Here is a 26,756-nt window from a genome sequence, read left to right as displayed (position 1 = left end):
AGCAGAACCCAGCGCTCCATGCTCCCTGCAGGGGAGAAAGGTCACACCAAAAGTCTTTGTCTTGAGCTCCAAATCCAGAGTCCTTGTAGAGGCTGAAAGGCAGCGTGGAAGATCAGGAAAGAGCCAGGCGGCCTTAGGAAAGGTTACCGAGAAAGGAAGGAGGTCGGCCCTGCCTCTGGCACCAGCCCCACTGGGCCAGGGTCCCAGGGATTCACTGACTAATCCCCAAATGCTATGCTCACACTGGCTGGCACTCTCACAAGTTCCCATTGTCTCTCCAGCCGGCTGCAGGCCCAGGGCAGCCACGTCAAGATCTCCTGCCTCTCATTCACTTCCAGGGAACAGAGGCTCCCACCTCCAGGCACACGACGCCCCTCTGCCCTCTCCCAGCTGACCTAAGGGTCCAGCTGCCAGGTCAGCAGACACTGCCCAGGTAGGTGGCTGGCAACGCTTGGAAGAGGGACAAGCTAACCAGGCTGGCATTTTAGACAGGCTGCCTTGCCATCGCTCCACGGAGACTGCGCAGGAGAGGGGGCGTGGCCCGCAAGGAAGTGGGTGTCCGGTGCTGAGGGAAGGAACAGATCAAGGTCAGAGGCGAGGATTTCACTGACCTCAGTGGGCGGTAGTGAAGAGAATTCATAAAACGTTGTTCTTTAATGGTCTCTCTCTCTCTTTTTTTTTCCTTTCCCTCTGCGAAGGAGGGAGCTAACTCGGTCGGGGGCAGGGCAGGGCTGGGCTCTCCACAAGTGACACCGAATTCCCAGTCTGGACTGGGCGGGCGCTTGAAAGCAGCTAAATTAGCAAAACAGAAGTCAACCGTCGATTGCTTCTACGGAGGATTAAGTGTGATAAATGGAGGGTTTGTTCGCTCTCCGGTCCAGATGTTGTGTCTAAGTGAAGGGTTTTTATGGTTTTTTTTTTTTTTTCATTCTTGGCTCAGATCCCATATATATTTTGGATACTGCTGGGAGTATATAATATCACTGGAAAATGATGTGGTCTGGTAACCTTTTAAATAACATTTCCGCCCTCCTCTGTTTTCTAATAGTTTGTTTTTCTTTCCATGTTTGCCTTTTATTGGGGGAAATTTTTTTTTTTGGAAATTAATGAGGCTCAAGTTTGGAGACCAAAATATGAGAGGGATGTGGGTGGGGGATGGAAGGGTGTGGGCTGAGTCTGGGATGAAGCACTTTCCTCGTGTGTGTGTGTGTGTGTGTGTGTGTGTGTGTGTGTGTGTGTGTGTAAGCGATCTTGGCTTGCGCCCCCCATCCCCTTCCAATGCTCCCTCTCCTCGGTTGGGGCTGCGTGGTGGCACGCGCGGGCAGGGCGCCCGGGATTCCGCCTGCCCGGGCCGCGGGGCTGTGAGCCTCCTTCCTCCGGGAAGAACCTGCCATTCCCCCGGCGCAGCCCCTGCCCGGCGTGAGGGGGATGGGGGCGCCTCCTTCCTGAGTGAAACCTACGGAATCCGGCAGGAATTCGGGCCTCCCAGATTTAAGAAAACAAACAAAGGAAAGATTGTCAGAGAGGGGCCTCTGAGAGCCGCCCCGGCCGCCGCACTGCCCTCGGCGCTCGCCCCCTGGGCTGCCAGGGCCGCCAGCGGGGGCGGGATGCCGGGTTCCCGGCTCCCACGGGTGGTCTCCATTGGGCTTCCCTGCCTCAGGCCTCTAGCAAATCATCCCCTAGTCTCGGAACTAGTGGAATACCCTCTTCCCCAGCATATAGAAAAGGAGGCGTCCCGACTGTGTGGCTGCCTGCGGGAGGTGAACAAGAAGTCATTTGGGACATCCCTCTGCCTCAGAACAGTCTCACCAGCACGATGTCTAAGGTGTATTGGTGTTTCCAAGCTTGTGTTTGAGGTGAAATGTCCACATTTCAGGTTTGTGTGGGGACAAGGGCATCTCCTTCACCCAGCCAAGATAGGTTCACACTGTGCTGGCGGGCAGACTCAGTCCCAGACTCCGGAAAAATTAGAAAAGGTGAAAATGTGGGAAGAAGAGCCCATGGAATAGAGAGATGGACGTATATTAAGGTCCGCCGCTGGCCACCCGCCACGTTGCTGTCCATCAGTGCTCTTGGTGATGGTGGGTCAATCCGCCGGTTATAGTTGTCTCCAGCTCACAGTCTCTCTCCCTGTCTTCTGCCTCCAGGCAGGGAGGTTCTCCTCGTCTCCGTAGCTAAACCTTACCGAGGCCCGCTCTGACCCTTCCTGAATCTGCCCCTGTCTGTGTTCTTGATCTTCGAAACTCTGAGGTCAAAGTATGTGGGGCGTGTGTGTCTGTGTCTGCCTGCCTGCCTACCTGCCTGCCTGTGTGTCTGTCTGCCTATCTGTGTGTGTATTAGTGTCTCTGTGTCTATTTGTCTGTGTCTGTCTGTCTGCTGCCCGAGTCTCTCTCCCTCTACACTCCCCCCACACCCATTTTGATCAGTCTCCCCACTCCGCCCCCGCCCTAGGTAGCCCAGCGGGCCGGCGTCGTGCCAAGGCCGTCCCGGGCAGGGCCAAGCTGGCGCTGACAGAGCCTCGCGCCCGCGGCCCAATTAGCGCTCGGCGCGGGCGACGCGGCATCTGGAATTGCGCTGCGCTCACGGCCAAGGCCGATTGTTTAGTCTGCGCGGCGGGGCGGGCGGCCCGCGCGGTGGCCCCACATCTGGAGCCGCGGCCAGACGGGCCTGCTGGCGGCTGGCCGGGGTGCGTGTGCATTTTTAACTCTGGGATTTGCTGACAAGTTAAGAAGTCAGAAAGTCAGTGGCGGCGGCGGGAACTGGCGGGGCATGCAGAGAAGGGAGTGGCTGGGGCAGCTGGCCAGCCAGGGTGACTTTTTCTTCCGGGATTGCGTCCCTCCCCTGCCTTTATCTTCCCCTTCTTCTTCATTAATTAAGTGGCTGAATTATCCCCAAATCCCTACACTCCCAGCTGGCAGGAACTCCCTGGAGACCAGCATCTACATTGGGGTGGGGGAGAGCCCTGAGCACGCTGATCTCCCACGGTCTGGGGAAGCACACAGCAAAACAGCGAGGGCTTGGCCATCCGAGAAGTGGCTCTGCAGCTGGACAGCGAAAAGGACCAGAGGCCAACTCTCTCGACCCCTAACAGGACTCTTGGCGCAGCTGCGGGTCCTCCATGTGGAGGATCCAAACTTGAGGAGCGGTTCTCACGATGTCAGCGAGCTTTCCAAGCCTTGCGGACAGGCTTTTGAGTTTTCACTGACTCGTGGAGTAAATATCGGTCACACATTGCGTCAGGCTTAGGGGCCAGAGCTGCATGGCCGGGCATGTGCTTGTCCAGCGAAGTTGACATGTTTAGTAAAGATAAAAGATACTACGTAGAGAGACCGGAAGTCAACAAACTAAACTGTAGATGCCCGTGGAGTCCCAGGAGTGTAGCACAGTTGGTAGAGAGCTTGCCTAGCCTGCTGAAGCTCTCTGGGTTCAATCCTGCACTTGGGAGGTGGAAGGATCTGGGGTTCAAGGTCATCCTTCTTTAGTAAGTGTTAGGCCCTTCAAATACCGAGACCTTGTTACAAAGTGTTGGAAAAAAAAGAAACAAAGGAGCCAATTTCTTCCTTGGTTAGTATGGTGATCCCCGGGACAAGCTTCAGTTTGTACCAACTGGCTGGATCCTCATAATGTCCCAGTGAGGTGCTCCCATGTTCACTGAATTTAACTTTGACTTCAAAATCAGGGATCTTTTTATGTATTTGTGGCACGCATATATATATGCATAGGTGTGAGTGTGTGTGTGTGTGTGTGTGTGTGTGTGTGTGTAGGCCAGAGGGCAGAGCCCATGTCCTCCACTGTTGCTCTCCACTCTTTATGTTTTTACATTCTCAGTACATCTTCCTAGGAGGGCTTGACAGCTTCCAGGGAAAACTTGCCAGCTGGGGAGCCTGGAGATAGATAGATAGATAGATAGATAGATAGATAGATAGATAGATAGATATTTCAGATAGATAATTCACACACACACTCATATATATTATCATGAAAAATGGTCAGATGAGATGGCTCAGGGGGTGAAGATAACCTGAGTTCAATTCCAGGACCCAGAGTTAAGGCAGAAAGAAAGAACCCACTCTACAGAGTTATTCTCTGACCTCTATCTACATAACTGCTCTGGTATGTACGTACACACACACACCAATAATAATACTAATAAATACAAGTTTTTTTGTTTTTTTTTTTTAAAGAAGCAAAGCACTATTGAAATGCCAGTAACAGCGACTTCAGCTGAGACCTGGTGAATACCCATCTGCTGCTGGGAGGAAATTACAAACTCCCTGGATGCCAGTTACCCAAGGTTAGACAACTGGGGTGTTCTTCAAGTCCTTGAAGCTGATCCTCAGATTTCGGACTAGAGAGATGGCTCAGAGGGTAAAGTCCTTGCTGCACAAGTATGAAGATGTGAGTTTAGGTCCCCACACAACCGTTGGCATGGTGTACACACACACACACACACACACACACACACACACACACACACACACACACACCTAGAGCTCCAGAGCTGGGTTTAGGGCAGCCTGGAGGCAGGCAGATAGATCCCAGGGACTTGCTGGTTAGCCAATGTTGTGAAAACAGTGAGTGGTCAGTTCAGTATCAGAAAAAAAGTGAAGGTGGGGCTGCCCTTGCAGAGGACTCTGGCTCAGTTCCCAGCACCCACATGGTAGCTTACAGCCATCTGTAACTCCAGTTCCAGGGGATCTGATGCCCTCTTCTGACCTTCATTGGCACCTGGCATGGATGTGGTGCGCAGACACAGGTGCAAGCTGAACACCCATGCACACAAAATGCATAAATATTAAGAAAGAAAGAATGGAGAGCAATAGAGAAAGACATGGGTGTCTTGTACATATACACATGTAACCGTGCACGTACAAATGCGTGTTACACATTACTTTAAAAAGATCCCTGGTTTTGTAGTCAAAGCTGAATTCAGTGAACATGGGAGCACATCACTGGAAATGAGGGTCCAGCCAGCTACATAGAGATAGATAGATAGATAGATAGATAGATAGATAGATAGATAGATAGATAGATAGATAGATTTCATATAGATAGATAGGTATTTCATATATTTAATAATGGGCCTGTTTTCACTCGGTCATCCTTTAATCTTTACCATATCACAACACGATTGTTTTAAAGACTAAGTCTCGTATAGTGTAGGCTGTCTTCAGACTATGTAGTGAAGGATAACCTTGAACTACTGGTCTTCCTGCCTCTACTTTCCAAGTGCTGGGATGGCAGGTACACCCCACTATGTTGGGTTTATTCAGCACCATGACTTTCTGAATGCTAGGAAGGCACTCTACCAACTGACCTACATCCCAAACCCTGTAAAATATGACTTTTCTTTTCATTTCCACCCCTTAAAACCAAGCTGCTTCAGTACATGCAAGTTCAAGTTTGCTTTATTGTTTTAAGATGCTGTCTCTCAATGTAGCCCAGGCTGTCCTTGAGCTCCTCATCACCTGGCCTCAGCATCTCAAACGCTGGGATGGTGGTTAGATACTGAGAACTGGTACCCTCGAAACTCTTGGTATGAAGGTTTCCACCTTCTTTCTTTTTTTTTTTTTTGTTTTTTTTTGTTTTTGTTTTTTTTTAGATTTATTTATTATTTATTTATGAAAGTACACTGTAGCTGTCCTCAGACACCCCAGAAGAGGGAGTCAGATCTCATTACGGATGGTTGTGAGCCACCATGTGGTTGCTGGGATTTGAACTCCTGACCTTCGGAAGAGCAGTCGGGTGCTCTTACCCATTGAGCTATCTCACCAGCCCCTCCACCTTCTTTCATGTCAGGCTTGGCCTGGATCCTTCTTTCCTTCTTGTCTGTGTCTTTGTTCTTCATGGATATGGACCTCAGTGTCCACTCTTGGTCACTCCCAGGAAATGTGGCTACAGCTTGCCTTTGAGAACAAGGAGCATCTACTGTAGGCTGTGGGGGAGTCTCCTGGTGAGCCAGCCTGCTTTTCTGGTTGTATAGCAAAGCAAACTAACTTATCCACACAGACACACAGGTAGGATAAGGCCTACCTGACATGTTCAGCAGCTACCTCCCTTCTATACTGAAAAACCCTCATTTTTGAGTGTGTGTGTGTGTGTGTGTGTGTGTGTGTGTGTGGTGTTTGGAGCTCTAGATCATGCCTGTGTAGGCAGAGGCCAGAGGAGGAAGACCTGTGTCCCATTCTGTCAATCTTTGCTCTTCTCTCACTGAGCCTGGAGCTAGACTGGCGGGCAACAAGCTCCAGGGATACACCTGTGTCCCCCACAGCATCTGTGGTCACCTGTGTCCCCCACAGCATCTGTAGTCATCTGTCTCCCCCACAGCATCTGTGGTCACCTGTCTCCCCCACAGCATCTGTGGTCACCTGTCTCCCCCACAGCATCTGTGGTCACCTGTGTCCCCCACAGCATCTGTAGTCATCTGTCTCCCCCACAGCATCTGTGGTCACCTGTCTCCCCCACAGCATCTGTGGTCACCTGTTTCCTCCAACATCTGGGGTTACAGATACATAGAGCTACTCCCAGCCTTTTATATGTGTGCTGGAGATTGAACTCAGGGCTTCATGCTTTCAGGCAAATATTCTAACCCTATTAATCCCATCCTCAAGCCCCTGGATTCTAAAAACACTTAAAGCTTACTCATGGAACCCCTATGGACTATAAGACCTTCAGGTTAGAATCCTGTACCTAAGGCCAGGAATAGTGGACAGATCTGCAATCCTACCTACTGGAGATTGTGAAGTAAAAAGGGGTCAGCCTGGGCTACAAAGCAACTTCAAGGACATCCTGATTACAAGAGACCCTGTAACTGAGGTGGAACAGTTATTTTGTTTGGTTTGTTTGTTTGTTTTGAGTGGGGTTGTTTGTTTGTTTGTCTGTCTGTCTTGGGTTGGATAGGTTTGGTTTGTTGTTTGTTTGGCTGGTTTTTTATAATTTGTTTATTTGTTTGCTTGTTTTTGGTGTTTGGCTCTTCATGATGGGTTTTCTCTGTGTAGCCCTAGCTGTCCTGGAACTTGTTCTGTAGATCAGGCTGTCTCCAAACTCCAGGGATCTGTCTGCCTCTGCAGGATTAAAGGCCTGTACCATCACCACCTGGCAAGGGACCCTGATTTAATTAAAAAAAAAAAAAAGAAACAACAAACAAACAAACAAAAGACACAGTCTAAGCCTGCCGTGGTGGCACATGTCTTTAATCTCAGCATTTGGGAGGCAGAGGCAGGCAGATTTCTGAGTTCGAGGCCAGCCTGGTCTACAGAGTGAGTTCCAGGACAGCCAGGGCTATGCAGAGAAACCCTGTCTAGAAAAAAACAACAAACAAACAAACAAAGACATAGCCTAGGGTGGTGACACAGACCTTTAATACCAATACTCAGGAGGCAGAGGTGTGAATTTAAACCCAGCCTGGTCTACATAGTGAGTTCCAGGCCCGCAAGGGCTACATGGTGATACCCTGTCTTCAAAACAAAAACAGAATGTTAAGGGTTCCTGAGTTTTAAAATCCCTGGCTCTCCCCAGCTGCCCCATGTAAACTCTTAAGACTCCCGCTGGGGGAAAGGCCTGGCACTGAGAGGAGGCTACTTGGGCTGAACTGCTCTGGGGCTCAGGGACACACTCCTAAGCCAGCTGTGAGTGAACTGAAGCAGGCCTGAGGTGGCAGCACTGGGCGGGGTGCTGGCAGGCTCTGCCTAGTGCCCCCAGCTCACTGCTGCTCATAAACCAGATACTATATGATTTGTGTGTTAAAGGAGGTTTCGGTCAAGAGCTGAGAAAACCTGAACTCTCTCCCATGGTTCAGGGGGTTGTTTGTTTGTTTGTTTGGGGGTGAAGGTGGTTGAGTTGGGATTTCTCTGTATAGCCCTGACTGTCCAGAAACTCCCTCTGTAGACCAAACTCAGATCTGCCTCCCTCAACCTTCCAAGTGCTGGGGTTAAAGGTGTGCATCACACACTGCTGGGTCTTTGTATGTGTGTGTGTGTGTGTGTGTGTGTGTGTGTGTGTGTGTGAGTGTGTGTGTGTGTGTGTGTGTGTGTGTGTGTGAGAGAGAGAGAGAGAGAGAGAGACAGACAGACAGACAGATGGACAGACAGACAGACAGACAGACAGAGACAGAGAAGACTCACCATGTAGCCTATGCTGGCCTGGAACTAGCTGTGTGCAGACCAGGTTAGCTTCAGACTTATAGTCCTCTACCTTGGCCACATGGATGCTAGGACAACTAGCAGGGGGTTGCCATGCCCAGATGTTGGTGCTCGGCTTTACTTTTGCTGTGTGATCCCAGGCAACACACATAGCTACTCTGGGCCTCATCTTAGGCAGGATTTTTCATCACCTCTGCTTAGGTCACAGTCTTTTTGAGACAAGCTGGAATGAGCATCAAGTGTTGCTCACCTCAGGTGACTGGGGCAGAAAGCAGGCTCTCCTGGTAACTGAGGGTTTCTATTGTAAAACAGCAACTTGGCAAAGAAAGGGTTCATTTACCTTACATTTCCATGTCACAATCCATCATTGAAGGAAGTTGGGTCAGGACTCAAGGCACCTGGAGGCAGGAGCTGATGCAGAGGCCATGGAGGAGTGCTGCTTACTGGCTTGCTTCTTCTGGCTTACTCAGCCTGCTTTTTCTTATACAACCCACCGGGGACCTTCCTGCCTAGGAGTGGCACCGCCCACAGTGGGCTGCTTCCCCCCTCCCCACACACACATACTTCAATCTTTAATTAAGACAATACCCCACAGGCTTGACTATGGGCCAGTCTTCTGAAGGCATTTTTTCAACTGAGAGTCCCTCTTTCCAAATGACTCGAGCTTGGGTCCAATTGACACAAAACAACTGACCCAGACCTTCTCAAGCCTGAGCCAAATAGGAGAAGCCACATATACCATGGTGACACAAAGCTATAATCTGTGCCTCCGGAGGCTGAGGCAGGAAGATTGTTGCAAGTATGAGATTCTATTTAAAAGAAAAAAAATTCTAGGAGTCATGATATCCACATTCACAACACTGGGGAGGTTGGGACAGGTGGGTTTCTGTGAGTTTGTGACCATCCTGGTCTACATAATGAATTCCAGACCAGCCATGTATGCATAGTGAGACTCTTTCAAAAGGAAAAAGAAAAAAAAATCTCCTGCAATAAAATAAACAAATAAGACAACTGTACACATGTGGCTGGATCCGGTGGTAAAGCTTAGAGGTAGAAGGGTCAAAGGTTAAAGCAGACCTAGGCTGTATATATAGCAAGACGCTAGCTCAGAAACAGAACAGAACAAGACAAAATGGTTTGTCCCCCAGCCCTTTTAGGATGTCTTGTGTCCCTTGTGTATCTCATAACAACCACAAAAATAAAGGGTCAATCCAGGCAGTGGTGGCTGACGCCTTTAACCCCAGCACTCAGGATGCAGAAGCTGGAGTGAGTTCCAGGGCAGCCCAGGCTACACAAAGAAACAATGACGACGACGACAAATTACATTATTATTTAATCTATTGGCAGGCTGGAGAGAAGGCTCGGCAGTTAAGAGCACTTGCTGCTCTTCCCCAGTTCCCTGAGTGTTCAGTTCTCCGCACCCACTTTGGGCAGTTTACAACAGCCTGTAGCTCCGGCCTCCATAGGGACCTGCTTGCTCACACGTACACGCATCCACACAGAGACACATAGACTATATATATATATACACACACACACACACACATATATACACACATATATACACACACACATATATATATACATATATATATACATATATATATGCTCATTTCTCATATGTGCACTACACATGCCTTTGCTCACATGCACACACATGATGGCCGTGGAGCACACGTGAAGGTCAGAGGAAACCTGCAAGAGTCAGTTTTCTCCTACCATGCAGGTGCTGGGACACAAATTCAGGGAGTCAGGCTTGGCAACAAATCTTACGCCCCAGGCCTACCTTTTCCTTTCCTACAGATTGAGAATACAACATAGGCTCGCCTGCCCAGGTCTGGGTGGTGATGCCTAGCTGAGCCCAGACCTCTTCCCTGCCCAGTTCTGGTGTCCCAGCACCTGTGGGTCCCAGTGGCTGTTGTTATGGAATGGCACTCAGGGAGATCCATGAAGAGCAGCTGAGAAGGCTTCCTGGAGGAGGTGGGGTCCAGGGATGCTTCTGAGAGATGAAGGAAAAGGATGAGACGTTCCAGGCTGGATGAAGAACTTTGAAAAGAGCAGGAAATAGGTCTACCTGGCCAGAAGTGCATGTTTGGAGCTAAGCTGAGGCCTTACTCTGGAGCCTTGAATATCAGCTAGCTTGGGCACAGGGCTAGCATCTTGTCCCCTACGTCTGCACCCAGTGGACTGTATCAGAGAGAATTTGCCAGATCAGGGACAGAGGAGGCTGGGGACTGGCCAGCAGGGTTGTGCTCAGGTATAGGGGATGGGGGGGTGGGGGTTCCTCACCTAGCATGTTTCCCATTTCCTGGCTAAAAACTCTGGTCTCAGTCCTTCCTGCGTTCCAGCAGTAAACAGATGTATAAAGCAACCATTCCCATTTAAAGCTCTGCACGCTGGAGGGAGGAGTGCCTGCAGGCCAGCTGCGCCCTTGTTTGGCAATGTTTGTGCTTACAACAACCTGATAGACAGAGATTTATCACCGTTTTCATTAGCCGAGGTTGGTTTTGCTTTGCTGCAGGTTTACACCAGATTCCCCTTCTTCCCCTCACCCCCACATCCCTACACACTGTGGAGCTCCAGATTTATGGCAGGCGGGGGGGGGGGGGGGTCGGAGGGAAGGATGCAGGGAGGGGGCAGGGGGCAGGGAGGGAGGCTTGGTGCAAGGTGTGGGGCTTGGAGCAGGGTGGGAGGAAAATCAGGCATCTGAAGGGGGTGTGGCTAGGACTCCACCAGAGAAGGAGAGTCATTCGGTTGTGTGTGTGTGTGTGTGTGTGTGTGTGTGTGTGTGTGTGTGCGCTCGTGCGTGCGTGTGTGTGTGTGTGTGTGTGTGTGTGTGTGTGTGTACATGGGTCCTGGAGAGTGATACTTGAAGCACACACACACACCCCATACACACACAACCCGTACACACACACCCACAAGCACATGCCTCTCAACATCGTCCTTAGGAGCATAGATATTGGCAAGTTGTTGATTTAAAAAAAAAAAATATTTTTGTCTTCATTATCTTGAGGTGAAGTGGAGAAATTTCTTTATGGGATTGCAGATGCCTGAAGAGGCTAGAAGATGTCAGACTCCCCTGGAGCTGGAGTTCCAACCTATGAGCACACATAGCACCAGCCTCACCCCCGATGGAGCTGGGACTCGAACTCATGTCCTCTGCAAGGGCAGTGCAGGCTCTTAACTACTGAGCCGACATTCTAGTTCCCTGCTCCTTTAGTTTTTTGAAACAAGATTTCACTATGTAGCCCTGGCTGTACTGGAACTTGCTACACACACACACACACACACACACACACACACACACACACTGGTCTTGAACTGACTCTGCCTCCAGAAAGGCGGCATTTATTACTTTTTTGTGTGCTAAGGATCCAACCTAGAGTTTAGGACATCCTCAGCAAACATAGTAACGCTAAACTATGTCCCTCTTAGTTTTCTGGTTTGTTTTTGGTTGTTTAAAGGAAGGTCTTATGAAATGAAGGTACCTTAGTTACTGTTCTATTGCTGTGAAGAGACACCATGACCAAGGCAAATTTGGTAAATGAAAGCATTTACTGGTGGGCTGGCTTCCAGTTTCAGAGGGTTGCTCCATTATCAGGACAGGAGGCAGACAGGCACAGCACTAGAGCAGTAGCTGAGAGCTTTACATCCTGCATCCTGATCCCCAGGCAGAGAGAGAGCCACTAGGCCTGGTGTGGGCTTTTGAAACCTTAAACCCCATTCACAAGGCCACACCTCCTCCAACAAAGTCATAACACCTCCCAATCCTTCCCAAACAGTCCACCAACTGATGATTAAGCATTCAAATACATGAGCCTATGAGGGCCAGTCTCATTCAACCCATGACAGCAGGCTAGCCTAAAACTTGCTATGTAGCCAAGGCTGGTCTTGAACTTCTGATTCTTCTGACTTCATCCTCTAAGAGTTAGATGTAGGTATGTGTTGCTGTCTAGTTCTAGTCCTTACATTTTGAGATAAGGGTCTGTGATGTTGCTTGGGCTGGTCTCAAACTCAGAATCTTCCTGCTGCAGTCTCAAGATGCTAGGATTACCAGGCATGCTCGTTAGTTGACATCACCTGTAATCTCAGTATGCAGGAGCCTGGAGCAGGTTTACTACCCACTGCCCAGTGTTTGGACCCAGCCTGAGCAACATAATGGACCCTGTGACAAAGAAACAAAATAGGGTCGAGATGACACATTAGACGGGCCTCCATAGACTCATGTGTATGAATGCTTGGCCTATAGGGACTGGCACTATTAAGAGTTGTGACCTTGTTGGAGGAAGTGTGGCACTGTGGGGGCAGACTTTGAGGTCTTATATATGCTCAAGCTACACCCATGTGACACACAGTCTCCTTCTGCTGCTTGCAGATCAAGATGTAGCACTCTCAGCTCCTTCTCCAGCTCCGCCCCCAACTACACAGTGCTATGTTTCCCTCCATGATGATAATGGACTGAACCTCTGAAACTGTAAGCCAGCCCTAATTAAATGTTGTCCTTTATAAGAGTTGCTGTGGTCATAGTGTCTTTTCCCAGCAATAAAACCCTAAGGCAACTGGCAACATGAGTTTGATCCCCCAAACTCACGTGAGAAACACAAAGAGCTAAGTTTTTGAAGTTGCCCTCTGACTTCCACATGTGGGCCCATGGCATGTTAAGACATGCTCACACACACACACGCACGCACACACGCACACACACACACACACACATACACACACACACACATCCAAATAAATAAATAGGGCTGGTGTAGTGTAGTAGTTAGGTTTTAATCAACTTAACATAGGGACTAGGAATTGAACTCAGATGTGCAGGTTTGTGCCCACAAGTGCCTTCGCCTGCTGAGCCCTCACCTTGGTCCAAGATCCTTTGGTTCTGAGAGAGTCTCATGCAGCCCACCCTTCTGTCTGTCTTTCTGCCTGAGCCACCGAGTGCCAAGATGACAGGCTGCCCCGACCCTTAGCTTGGTTTACGTGCCTGTTCCAGGAGCCTTGGAGATGGCCCAGCTAATAAAGGCATTTTGCAGCCAAATACCCCAACCTGGGCTCCATCTCACAGACCCATATAGGGAAGGAAAGAACCGCATAGATAAACAAAATGTAATTTAAAAATTCAAACATCCCTTCCAAGGGGCCACTTTATGAGCTAGCAATAATCGATGCTTTCTAGAAGTCATGCGTGCCAGACCCTGTATCTCCCCAGCCAATGGAGTTATAAGCATCACGTTAATTGACAAGACACACCAGGAGCTGAACAACAGCAGATCCTCCAGAGCTACACTGGGCTTCCAACCCATACTGCCTTCTCCTGGGTTTGGGATCAGCTGCCTCCCCGATCCCAGGACACATCTTTTAAAGACCTCTGAACAATCCAGCCTTTCCCAGGGCATACAGAGTGCACATGTTACTGCCAGGCTGGGGTCTGTTTCTCCTTCTAGTCTGGTGGAAATTACCAGGGGCCCGGAGTAGGGTGATCAAACCTGAGAAGACATGATCCCAGCCTTCAGAAGTTTTCCATTCATCCCTGGATGGGGCAAAAGTACAAATGAGGGTTCACATTCCATATGTCTAAATATTTAAAAGTGATAAATCATATTAACAAACTTAAATAAAACGAGTTCTGTTCTACTAGGCTGTCGCCTGTTCCTTCTAAAGATCTGAGAGTTCTACCCAGGACTGGACAGGGAGAAGCCTCCTTTGAGCCTCAAGCACCTGTAGCCTTTGTTTTGTTTTGTGGCAAGGTATTGTGTAGCCCAGGCTAGCCTGTAACTTATTATATAGCCCAGGATGACCTTGGATCCTTGATCCTCCTCCCCTGACCTCCTGAGTTCTGGGATTACAAGCACCTTTGCCTGGCTTATGCAGTGTGGTGGATAGGAACAAGGAGGGAGGGCTTTGTATGTTCTAAGCATGTCAGTCTACCATCTGACTATTTGACTATTTTACTATTTTATTTACTATTTTACCAGTTGGTATTTACATCACCAATGTGTAAGCCCTCCTCCTTTAACAAGAGCTTCAGCTTCCACCCCCCTGCCGTTGTCCCTTGCCAACAGCCCACCCACTGATGGATGGATCTGATGGGACACATTAGCTACAACCTGGCCATCTCTCCAGATTTGGGCCACCAACAATTCTCACCTGGCCATCACAATAGCTTTCTAATTGCTTCCCCTCCTGTGCCTACCCCTAGGCTGGTCTATGTGAACATCAACGCCCTTTTTTAAAATGTGTTTTCAGCTGGTGAAATGGTTCAGTGGGTAAAGGCACTTACTGCCAAGGCTGATGGCCTGTGTTGGATCCCTACATGGCAGAAGGAGAGAACTTATTCCCAAACGTTGTCCTCTGACCTCCACACGCACCGTGTTCACCCCATGAGTGGCTACACCTATGCAGGCATGCATACAAGTAAATAATACACATAATACTAATAATGTTTTTAAAAGTGTTTGAGAGATGGCTCACAGTGAACAGCACGTACCGTTCCTGCAGAGTGGCTCACAGCTGCCTATAACTCCAGCTCCAGGGGATCCGACACCCTCTTCTGGCCTCTGAGAACACCTGTCCTCTCTTGCACATACCCTACCCAGACCCAGACACATACACATAATTTAAAAATAAAATAAGATCATTTAAATTAAAATCTGTTTGCTGCTGGGCATAGGACCACGCACCAGTAACCAAAGCACTTAGCAGGAAGAGGCAGGAAGATCCCAAGTTCAAGGCCAGCCTGGACTTCGTAGAGAGATCCTGTCTCAGAAAATCAAAGGCTACAGATCTAACTCAGTGGTAGGGCACTTGGCCTGGAGTGTTCAAAGGTGCCATGAATCCAATCTCCAAAACCATGAAACCTTCCGTAAAGCAGGGCTGTGTGTGTGCCTGGGTTGGTCAGGTGCCTGCCAAGCTTGCACAAAGACCTGGATTTGATCCCCACAACCGAATCAACTAGGTGAGGCGGTGCATAGACACAAACAAAAAGCAAAGCAAACCAAAACTAGGCAAGTTGTTGCACGCCTGTAAATCCCATAGGGCATTTGAGCCAGCCTGGAATATAGAAGCCCTGTCTGAGGCAAAACAAAACAACAAAAAATAATAAAATAAAATAAAAGCATGTCGCTCTATCATCCCTGCTCAGTATTTACCAGTGCCTCCATTCTACGGTCTAAAAAAAAAAAAAAAAAAAATTCCCTCCCACCCCTAACACCAGATGACAGGCTTCACCTTCACCCAGATACTCTGCCTTGGTTACTTTCTGATTCTCACCTCAGCCTTGGTAGTTGGAGACATGTCCGGTCTAACCACCCAAAAGATTCTGGGTTTGCATGGGAAGGGGTCTGAGGAAAGGTTAGAAAGTGGGTTTCCTGACGGGAGAGGTGGGGGAAGGACGGATGGATTATAGTGACTCCATCCACAGTGACCCCAGTGATGGTCATTAAGGAAGGTCTGAGGCATAGTTCCACCATGTGTCCTGGACCACCCTCCTTTCCCTGCCCACACGGGGCTTGACTCTAGGTCAGTTGGAGCCTCGAGTGGCTTTTAAGTCATTAAGCTGAGAGAGAGTTGAGCACTGCAGATGCAATTGTATCAACAGCCCTCGGAGTGTTGGGAGGCTCAGGGGACCAAAGGCTCAGCTCTCAGGTCCCCCAAATGAGAACCCCCTGGGGTGCCAGGCCCAGGCTCCTTCTTCGCTCCCATCTCTGCTGTCTGGCTGCTAGGTGCTGAGACCTGCTAGGGACTGAGACAGCCTTGGTCCCCAGGCTCCGAGGGCTCTGTGGCCCTCCTCTGTCTTTAAGTCACTCTTCTCTAAAGTCAGTATGCAATCTGTCCTTGTCCCCAGCATACCCTCACCACCTGTGTGGCAAAGTGTCTCCCCAACACCCCAGAAAGTAGGTCTTGCAAACAAGCTTGTGCTGACTCAAGGACTGGATGCTTGAGGGTGATGCTGGCCCCAGGTGAGCAGAAATGGAGAAAGTGTGGGGGAGGGGTGCTGAGGGGAGAGAGGAAGGACAACAGAGGGCATCGGACCCCATTACAGATGGTTGTGTCCCATTACAGATGGTTGTGAGCCACCATGTGGTTGCTGGGAATTGAACTCAGGACCTCTGGAAAAGCAGTCAGTGCTCTTAACCACTGAGCCATCTCTCCAGGTCCCTCCACACACATTGTTTTATTGCTACTGTTTTTTTCTTTTTAATTTCTATTATGTGTGTGGTATGCATACATGTATGTATGTATCTTCATGTGTTTATATGTGTGCATTATGTGCATTGTGTGTGCACGTATTTGCATGTGTGTGCATGTACGTGCATGTGTGTGTATGCAAGTGCATATGTGTGTATGTAAGTGCATGTGTGCATTATGTGCATTGTGTGAACGTATATGCATGTGTATGTATGTATGTGCATGTGTGTGCATGTGTGTTGAGGCTCAAGGTTGATGTGCAGAATCACTCCCTCGTCACCCTTCCGCCTTCTCATAGAGACAGGCTCTCTCAATCAAACCCAGAGCTCATCAGTATGGATTGTCTTCCTAACCAGTTTGCTCTGAGAATCCTGTTCCAACCTAAATAAATAAACCCAGCATTTAGCCGGACGGTGGTGGCACACACCTTTAATCCCAGCACTTGGGAGGCAGAGGCAGGCAGATTTCTGAGTTCGAGGCCAGCCTGGTCTACAAAGTGAGTTCCAGGACAGCCAGAGCTACACAGAGAAACCCTGTCTTGAAAAACCAAAAAAATAAAAAAATTAAAAATTAAAAAAAAATAAACCCAGCATTTATTTAGGTTTCTGGAGTGAGTGGGATTTTAACCAGTCCATTATCTCCCCAGCCCTTTGTTTCTTTTTATTTTTGTTTTTCAGAAAGGGTCCCACATAGCTGAGCTGACCTGGAACTTTCTATGCAGCTAGATGTCATCTTGAACTTCTGATCCTCCTGTCTCCACCTCCTAAGTGGTTAGGTCTATATGTGCATTCAGGGAAGGTCTCTCCCCGAACCGGAAGCTTACACATTGGTCTAGACTGGCTGGCCATGAGCTTCAGGAGCCTACCTGTCTGTAAATCCACCTCCCAGCGCTGGGATTACAGCCGTGGGCTATAGCACCAGTTTCTATATGGGTACTGGGGGCCCAAACTCAGGTCTTCATGCTTGTGAACCCTTCCTAGAGAAGCCTTGGCAGAAGCCCCTTTTTGCATCCTGTGATTCGCTCAACAATGTTCTTGGGCATTCCTGGGGGAGACTCCGTTCCCCTCCCCTTGACTTCTTGTACAGTCCCTGAGGAGACTGAGTTCAGACTGACTTTGTGGATAATGATGCTCTGAGTCAGGCCCCTGGCGTGGTGGTTGTGGTGGTTGTTGTTGTTGTTGTTAAGGCAGCAGTCCAGGTTAGACTTGAACTCATTAGGTAGTCCTGGCTCAATAATCTTGAACCCATGATCTTCCTGTTCTCTTAAATGCTGAGGTTACAAGTTCCCCGCTAGACCTGATGAATGCAGTGTTGAGACTTGAACCCCGGACTTCATGCATACAAGGCAAACACTATTAACTGAGCTTTGTCCCCAAGGCTGCACCTTCTCCAAGCCACTAGGCCAGATGATTGCTCGGATCCTTAACATCCCTGAGCCCTGTGTCTTCTGAAAACTCTCAGCGGGCCCCTCCTCTGCTAAGGATACAGAAAAAGCTCCTGTTAGAGACCCTGGTGGACATCCCACCCCAAGGTCTGACGTCCCTGGTGAGCGCCTGCCCAGCGAGTTCGCCTCCATCACCTAACTAACCAGGCAGCATCCACCTGAAGGCCTGTCGAAAGGTAGACCCCCCCTTTCGATGTAGGCAGTGTCCCCCAACATTTCATATGGATGGGGGCAAAATAGAACTCGGGCTGCTAGCAGCATACCTAAAGACAAGTCACATAACCAGGTTACCATTACCAAAAAGTCCAAAGCTGGGACAATGGCTAGTTGAACAGTTTGGAGAGACATCCCAGCATAGGCGGGCAGTGAGGGGTGGGGCAGCAACAGAGTCTCCCCCAGGAACACCCAAGGAAATTGTTGAGCGAATCAAAGAATCCTCAAAGGGGCCAGCTGCCAAGACTCTTCCCTGAAAAGGGTTGCTTTGGAGGCCGTTACGAGTCATGTTTACCTTGGTGTGAGTCATGCATGTATCTTACAGCAAGAGTTGCTAGGTGGAAGGAAACGTCTGGAAGCCGGATGTTTCTCTATAAAGAAAGAGTAATACAAAATGGAAGGAGAGAGGTGGGAAACAGTCACTCATACAACTCTGCCCTAATCTCTCTCTCTCTCTCTCTCTCTCTCTCTCTCTCTCTCTCTCTCTCTTCCTTCCTGGGGGCAGCTCATTCATGTGCTGAAAGGTGCTTTCTGGAAGGCAAAGGTATTTGGCAGGGGGAGGGAATGTCAGCCCATGCTAACTTGAGGGGTGTGGCCTGTCAACAAGAGGAGGGAGTGGCTTCCTGCCTGAGCTCCTGGGCTGCTTGCTGTGGAAATTCCTACCTGGCCCTCTGCTCCAGCCGGACCTGCCACCGGATCGACTTCACAAACAGACAGTGTGGCACCTGCCCCTGCTTGGGCCTCTGTCCTTGAGAGGTTTCCGACAAGCTCAGCACCCAGGAGCCCAGAAGTCTACACCAGTTCTACCTAAGACCCTGGCCTGGGCCACTCTCCAGCCTGTGGAAGGCCATCTTGAAGCAGTCAAGCCACTTGACCTTTCTGGATTCCAGAGTCAAGGGACAAAGATGAAAAGGAGAGGTGTCAGAAAGAAGTACACTGCCACTTAGTGTGGTTCAAACCCCGCCTTCACGTCTTAATGGGTCTTGGAGTTGTAGATGGTCCACTCTGGCCTTTGTCTCAGCACCTTTCTCTCCCACTCCCAGGAGTCTATGGTAGCTACAGGTAACCTTGAACCTCTGATCCTTTCCCAAGGGTTGGGATTATAGGTGTGCACCAGCACAACCAGTTTTATACACTGCTGGGGCTCGAACCTGAGGCTTTGCACACACCAGACAAGTACTCTACAGGCTAAGTCACGCCTCCCACCACAGCTTTTCCCACCTCAGGGGTTCATATGATTGCCTTGAGGGTTTGGAGGTGGATTATGAGATGAGAACAAGAGAGCAAATCACCCACACATGCCCACCCCACTGTTCTAGATGTCACTTATTATTATTTTTTTTTTATGTGTATGTGTGCCCCTGAGTACATGCCTGTGTATCACCTGACTCTAGATGCCCATGGAGACCAAAGGAGAGCATTGAATCCCAGTGCTGGAGTTAGAGATGACTGGAGTTAGAGCCAGTTGTGAGTTATGTGGGTGCTGGGAACTAAGCTGAGGTCCTCTGGAAGAGCAACTCTTAGCCACTGAGCCAGTTCTCCAGCCCCTGTCTGTTACTTCTTTCATAAACCTCAGAATGAACCTGGCCATAGAAGTGCACACCTTTGATCCCATCACAGAGTGGAAGGCAGGTGGATCTCTGAGATGGAAGAGAGCCAGGGCTATAAAGAGATGCAGTCGTTGTCGTCGTCTTCTTCTCCTTCTTCTTCTTCTTCTTCTTCTTCTTCTTCTTCTTCTTCTTCTTCTTCTTCTTCTTCTTCTTCTTCTTCTTCTTCTTCTTCTTCTTCTTTTTGGTTTGGTTTGGTTTTTTCGAGGCAGGGTTTCTCTGTATAGCCCTGGCTGTCCTGGAACTCACTTTGTAGACCAGGCTGGCCCCGAACTCAGAAATTCACCTGCCTCTGCCTCCCGAGTGCTGGGGTTAAAGGCGTGTGCCACCATGGCCCAGCTAAGAGACGCAGTCTTAAAAGCAACAAGAACAACTAGTGATAAACCGCAGATTCTAGTAAGTCGCATTATCTTAACCTCCATGTGCTTAGCAAGGCATGATGGTGCATGCCTAAATTCCTGGCATTTAGAATCTGACACCTCTAGCCTCTTCCTGCACCTGCGAACATGCACAAATACACACACATACACAGAAATAAGACAAAAAGGGCATCTTGCCAGGTGGTGGCGGTGGCGCACACACTTGATCTCTCAGAAGGCAGGTGGATCTTTGAGTTCAAGGTCAGCCTAGTCCACATAATAATGAGTTCCAGGACAGCCTGAGCTACACAGAGAAACCCTACCTTGAAAAAACAAGTCACCAGCCAGTCATGGCGCACGCCTTTAATCCCAGCACTTGGGAGGCAGAGGCAGGCGGATTTCTGAGTTCGAGGCCAGCCTGGTCTACACAGTGAGTTCCAGGACAGCCAAAGCTACACAGAGAAACCCTGTCTCGAAAAACAAAAACAAAAAAACAAAAACCAAAAAAACAACAAAAAACAAACAAACAAACAAACAAACAAAGAAAAAGAAAAAAACAAGTCACCTCAACAACATATGGAGTTTGGGGCCAGCCAAGTGTACATGAGACCCTGTCTCAAAGCACAAATCCTGGTGTGGTGAGTGACACCATGGAACTGAGAACATTCTGGATAAATTGGAGGATCGGGAGAAACAGTTTCATTCCCTACAGCAAAAGTTCCCCACTTGGAAGAGTCATTTTCAAATGTGACAGCTACACACCATACCACGTGAGCCCAAACCTCGGGGTGTGCCCCAGTGATTTTTCTATGCCTTTGTTTCCCCAGCTGCAGAGCGGAGCTCATTACAAAATCTATTCCTGGGGTCTGTTGTATTGTAGGAATTAAATCAGTGGTTCTCCCTAATGCTGTGACCCTTTAATACAGTTCCTCATATTGTGGTGACCCTAAACCATAAAACTATTTTTGTTGCTACTTCCTAACTGTAATTTTGCTACTGTTACGAATCATAATATAAATATCTGTGTTTTCCACTGGTCTTAGGTGACCCCTGTAAAAGGGTCGTTCAACCCCGAAGTGGTCGAGACCTACAGGTTGAGAAACACTGAATTAAGGGAATGATTTTTGAACAAGATCAGCGGGCATGCTGAAGGACATGCTAAAAGGCACGCCATGCTTCCAGAATTCAGGTTGAAGGCAGAGGAGGACAAACAGCAGGACCACGTGATTGCTATCAGGTCCCACCCCCACCGCTAACCCTATTCCCGCCCAATGCTCTTGGAAGAGGCCCTCTCCAGTCTCTGTAGGGGATGGAAGGCCAAGAGGAGGCTCACCTGCCTCTGTACAAAGTCCAGGGGGCCCTGCCCACTCTGGCACTGGGCCCCACCCCCACCGCAGAGTTGGTGGGCACCGCCACAACCCAACCTGCCACAGCCTCTTGGAGATGGTGACAAGAACCAAACCTTCCCCGACTCTCCCCTCCCCTTTCCTGCTTTTATTATTTTTCTTTTCCATAAAGATTAGCCTCTGCTGCTTCTCTATCAAGGCCCAGATAAACATGTGGTCCCGAGGCTGAGAAACGCCAGGCCTGAAGGCCCCGCAACCCCCACCCTGCAGCATAAACCCAGGGCTTTTAAGCAAGGAATGGTTTTCAGCAAATCTCCCACTATCAGCAGAAACCTTTGAAAGAGTTTGTTTAAAGGCCAGAGAGACAAACAGCAAGGAGGAGTGTTTGTTTAAGAGGCATGCTCTGTGTGGCCACTCCGGGGCCAGGATTTACCATCTGTGGGGAGGAGAGCCACTTGGAGGCTAGGGTGGGGGCCTCCCAGGGGCACCCTTGGACTACCGGGTGTGGACTCCCGCCCAGGTAAGCTACCTGAGTCTTGGGGGAGGGAGAAGAGCCAGGCTGTAGCTCTGGGTCCTCCTGGGCTAAATGGCAGCAGAGGGAGGCTGAAAGGAGCCCTTCTTGGTCTGCAGCTATTAGAAAGGAAGGTTCCCAGAAGGACCTGCTGGTGGGATGGAGGCAGAAACCCCACATGAAGGAGCTGAGATACTGCTCCATCAGTAACATGTCTGGCACACAAGCAGGAGAACCCGAATCGAGATGCCCCGAGCCCATGTCAAAAGCCTGACCTAGGTTTGAGGATGGAGACAGGAAGATCACTCAAGTTTACCGGTCAGCTGGTCTTGCCCATCTGATGAACTTCAGGTTCATTGAGAGACCCTGTCTCAAAAAGTAAAGGTGGGAAGGGCCAGCAAGATGGCTCAGGGGGAGAAGGAGCTTGCCACCCAGCCTCACTACCTGAATTCAGTTGCCGGGACTCTGGTGGTGGAAGAAGAGAGTCTGGCAAAATGTCCTCTGACATACATATGCAACCTGTACATACACACACACACACATACACATACAAATAAAGTATAATTAATAATAGTAAAAGTGGTAAACAGCTGAGAAAAGACAGTCAATCATGGGCCACCCCATCTATAATAAGATGTACACATCTCACCCACATAGAATACTACACACACACACACACACTTAAGCTAAAAAACAAAAACAAAAAACCTTACACCTCACAATCCAACATACACCAGAGTGATCTCTCACATAAAATCAGACCTGCTCAGCCTCTGAGACACTGACAGGCCTGCCTCAGTGTCTCTGTATTGCCAAATATGCATCCTTCCATTGTCCAGATGTACTGACTATCTGTTTTCCACCATGTGGGGAACTTGGGGTTCAACTGATAAGGCTCTGTGCACATGATGAGCATGCACCGACTGAGGAGACCCTAACTGAGGGGGGACATAGTCACCAGGGCCGGGAGGGATGGCTGAGGCTCCCTGGAAGGTGACTCTGTATCTGTAAAGGCAGAGGGCAGATGCCTAGAGGACCAGGTCCAATGGGCAGGAAGATCCACGTTGCTGCCCATGGCCTGGCTGAGGTGGGTATGGGCTGGGAAACCTTCATGCAGGAAGCCATGGGCTCATCACCCACATAGAATATTACAAGAACCCTTTCTCCCTTCCAGGCAGCAAGCTCTGAAGACAGGGAGACGGGCAACTCCTTACACACTTCCAATGTGAAGACACCCCATGAGTCTAGATCAGGAGCAGCACAGGCCATGTGACAAGTCCTCAGGTGGGACCAGGAATCTCCTCTGCCATCTTGGCTCTGCCTTTTGCTAACCAGGTAACCTGGACGGGAAGATGGAAGGAAGAGAGGCGGGTGTTTGTGTGTGGGTATATAGTAGATGCTCAGTAAACACTGGGTCTCCCACTTGGGACCCTTGCACTCTGTCTTCTTTGCTACTCCCTCTTGGAAAGATGAGCTAGAAAATGACCACCCCGTTCCAGGACAGGAGGAGGTGAGGAACAGCTAAGTCTGCAGGCACAGGAAAGACCCTCTCCTTGACAAAAGTCCAGTTTGACTTTGCGGGATTCACAAGGAGGCTGGGAATCCAGAACAATGGGTTTAAGGTCACACTCAGCAGGAACTCCAAGAAGTCAGTGTTGTTGACTGGTGGAGGGGACTTCACGGCACAGAGCTCCTGGGCTGGGTGGAGGTGGGGCCGAGAGATGGAAGGGAAGGGGTGCCCCAGGAGGGAGAAGTCTCTTAGAGCTGCTTCTTCAGTAAGATTTCAAAATTTTCCACCACTCCTAGCGGGGGATTCCAAAGTCCACCAAGTGTCTCTCTAATCCTCTCTAAGAAAAGTCATCCGTTGTTTGTCCTTAGCGTCCTGCCAGGTGACAGACAGCCTGAGAGATAAACCCATGTGCCTGTGAGCTTTACCCAGGCAACACAGGTGAGGCTTACAGGCCCTTGAATGTGTTCTCTCTGAGGTACAGGAACATGCCCGCACCATGGGAAGGACTCAGGGACAGATGTGTTTGGGAGACATGCTATAAGTATTTCATTACATAATTTCTAGTGCTCCGAAGCTCAGCCTGGAATCTGATGAACTTCTGCGGGGATCATAGGGCTGCAGACTGTGTGGCTCACACAGGAATAGGGCGGGCGGCTGCCCCAGCCCCTCCTCCCTGGCAGCCAGAGTGCCCGGGGACCTCAGGGTTCCTTCTCTTTGCCCTGTCGATGCCTTGCCAAGGAGAACCCTCGTGCCTGGCAGCTGGAAGCCAGCCCTTCTCCTTTCAAAGCGTCTGCATCTCCTTTGCTTTCTCCTCCTTCCTCCTCCCACCCCTCAAAAAGGGAGGATACCCCTGTGTTGAGTACACAGCCTGTAATTTTGCTGTCAAACCTCAGCTAGGAGGTCAGTGTTGTGACTGGCTGTGTAAGGATCTTTCCCTTAAGGGTAATTACACTAAATTCCCCTCTGAAGGACAGCTCTCTCTGGATAGAATACAAGAAAAGCCCCACATCGTAGAAACACTTGGGTCTCTGTGGCTGTCACAGGCACTCCGGCAGAGAGATACTCTGAGGCACTCTGATTCCTCTGAGCTGAGGCTGCAGGGTGACAAGACTAAAGGCCACAGGGAAGTATGGCCAAACGGCAAAAGGGAGGGTTCCAGAGAGCTCTGTCTGGGGACCTGGGGCTCTAGGTGGCCCAGAATATGCTTGGCTCAATTTGGAGTGTCTCCACTTTAGCTGACAATATCCTGAACCATGAAATCAAGAAGATCCCGTCTCTTGGCATCTCCATCTCCAGACAGGGAGAGGAGACTCATCTGTGCTGACCCATCTCTCTAACAGGTTGGCCTCGATCTTTCTGCACACCAAGGATCAGATCCCCTCCCCCACCATGGACCAGCGGGACTGGAGATGGACTTAAGATGAACCTGGCTGGGTAAGTGAGAAACAGCTGAAGAACTCTTAAGCATACCGACGCCCTCACAGGTGAGATAAAAGTGCAGCACACCTGCCCATCACCCACAGTCCACAAGAGATACCACCTTCCCTCCAGTTCCCTCCACCCAAGGACCCAAGGATGGCAGAAGAAAAAAAAAATGATCGCAACCTCCCAGGTCTAGCACTGGAGTTTCCCTTCTATCCCAGGGAGACCCCGGCGAGAACTGGGGAGTCACTTCACCCACAACAAACAGTTAAAAGGAAGAAAGCGGGTCTGGCGATATCAATGCACTTTGATAACAATAAACCCTGCTTTTAATTTATGCTAATGTGTAGGGCTGTGGTGACAGTAAGAACTAAATTACAGAGTGGCTTTCGAGCCGGTAATTATCCCTCCATTTTTCACCGCTCTGGAAGATGGACACACAATTATGCTCTCTTGCTGTATATTAATACAGATTCTTGACATCTTCAGCAGACCCGGAGCTGTCATCCAGCTTTTTGTCTCCTTTAATTGAAAATTAATGGTTACTGGGTTGCCACGGAAACAGAGGCCACGGACGCCAATGGCGCTCACGTCTCACTGAGGGACTGGCGGCATAGGGAGTCCGGAATGACCTTGAAAGTTAAAAGAAAAAAAAAAAACTTAAAAAAAAAAAAAGAAAGAAAAAGAAAGGGGAGAGGAGGGGAGATGAGGACAGGAGGGTGGGCGGCTGTGGGTCAGAGCGGGGAGAGAAGAGAAGGCAAGAATAGGGAGAGAGAAGAGATGCACGAAAAAAATTACAGAAAAAACACCCCAGAATTGGGAATACGACAAGCACTGGACAGAAAGAAATCAAATTAGCAAGTTTCGTTTCTCCAGTCTGCTTTATTTTGCTGTTTTTGACTCTGGCTCTCTTCTACCCCAGGCCGGAGGCCGGTCTTGAACTTCTGACCTTCTTGCCTCCAGAGCCCTCCCAGTGGATGCTGTTTTTATAGGTGTATGCCATCAAGCCTGGCTTAGGGAGTCCTGGGGATTGAACCCGGGGCTTTGTGCTTGCTAGGAAGCATGCAAGCACTGAGCCACATCCTCAACCGGATTCCCTCCTCTTTACCCCAGGAGACCATTGAAAGGCTGGAGACAGACTGACCTTCTCTTCCAATCCTGGGATCTAATCTGCTAGAGCTTCCTGGAAGAGACAAAGTGTCTTAGGTGTGGTGGACCGCAGGGGGTGGAACAGTGGGTGAGGAGTGCTGGCAGGGGGTGGGGGGTGGGAAGCATTACTCCAGGAGCCAAGTTGGGTGATGCTGTTAAAAACAGGATCAGAGAGAATATTGCTTCTTCAGGAGCCAGGAAGTCACACAACTGGGACCAGTGAAAGGGCCCTGTGGACTGGGGCCTCAGCTTTAAAATTTAACAAAAGAACCAGAGAGAGAGTTAGGGATGGAGGTCTGAGGAGGGAAGAGCCTAGGCTGGGAGGACAAGCCAGGTTTACCTCTGAAGACTAGACATGGGGTGGACTGCTCAGGGAATCTGGAGTCTAGTAGTTTTGAGGCTAGGAATATCTGTAAGAGAGGTTGCAGGCTCGGCACAGGGCCAGTGAAGACCCCTGAGTGTTCTAACAGGAAAGCCAGGCTCATTGCTTGTCAGGCAGGGCATCTGGTCCAGGACACTCAATTCACTAGTTTCTAGTCGCCCACAGGGAACCGGGGCCAAGCTCAGCTGCCCAGTCCTGAGTAGGTCAGAGCTGGCCTGCTCCAGTGGGAAATGGGAGCAGATGGACACACAAGCAAACAACCACTGGACAATCGGCCCCCTCAACAGTCTCTCTCTAAAGATGCCCCTTGCCATGGTGTTTATCATCATTTTAAAAAATCCAGAGACAATCTGTATAACCAACCACTAGATGGATGAGACGATTCCTAGTAAACCAAAAGGTAGGATCACTCTTCTTTTAAAAACATTTTTAAAATGTGTATTTGTTTCTGTATGTATGAGTGTGTGCAGTGTGTACCCACA

General features: G+C 49.5%; 1 long non-coding RNA gene across 4 annotated transcripts; it reads left to right on the top strand.

The window, feature by feature from the left end:
* On the top strand, window positions 1-26,756 carry Gm29938. Of its 4 annotated transcripts, none has more exons than XR_385619.2 (4): window positions 20,977-21,820; window positions 22,986-23,146; window positions 24,662-24,755; window positions 25,857-26,756. It is a non-coding gene; the product is annotated as a predicted gene, 29938 (long non-coding RNA). The 4 variants fall into 4 exon arrangements; XR_385620.3 differs by adding an exon at window positions 23,690-23,759 and having other exon boundaries at window positions 24,662-26,756; XR_385618.4 differs by lacking the exon at window positions 20,977-21,820 and adding an exon at window positions 1-433 and having other exon boundaries at window positions 24,662-26,756.

This window comes from Mus musculus, chromosome 17, assembly GCF_000001635.26.
Source record: "Mus musculus strain C57BL/6J chromosome 17, GRCm38.p6 C57BL/6J".
In the NCBI taxonomy this organism is placed as follows: Eukaryota; Metazoa; Chordata; class Mammalia; order Rodentia; family Muridae; genus Mus; species Mus musculus.
The sequence above is the reverse complement of the archived record's forward strand: the minus strand, read 5'-3'. Positions and strand labels throughout refer to the sequence as shown.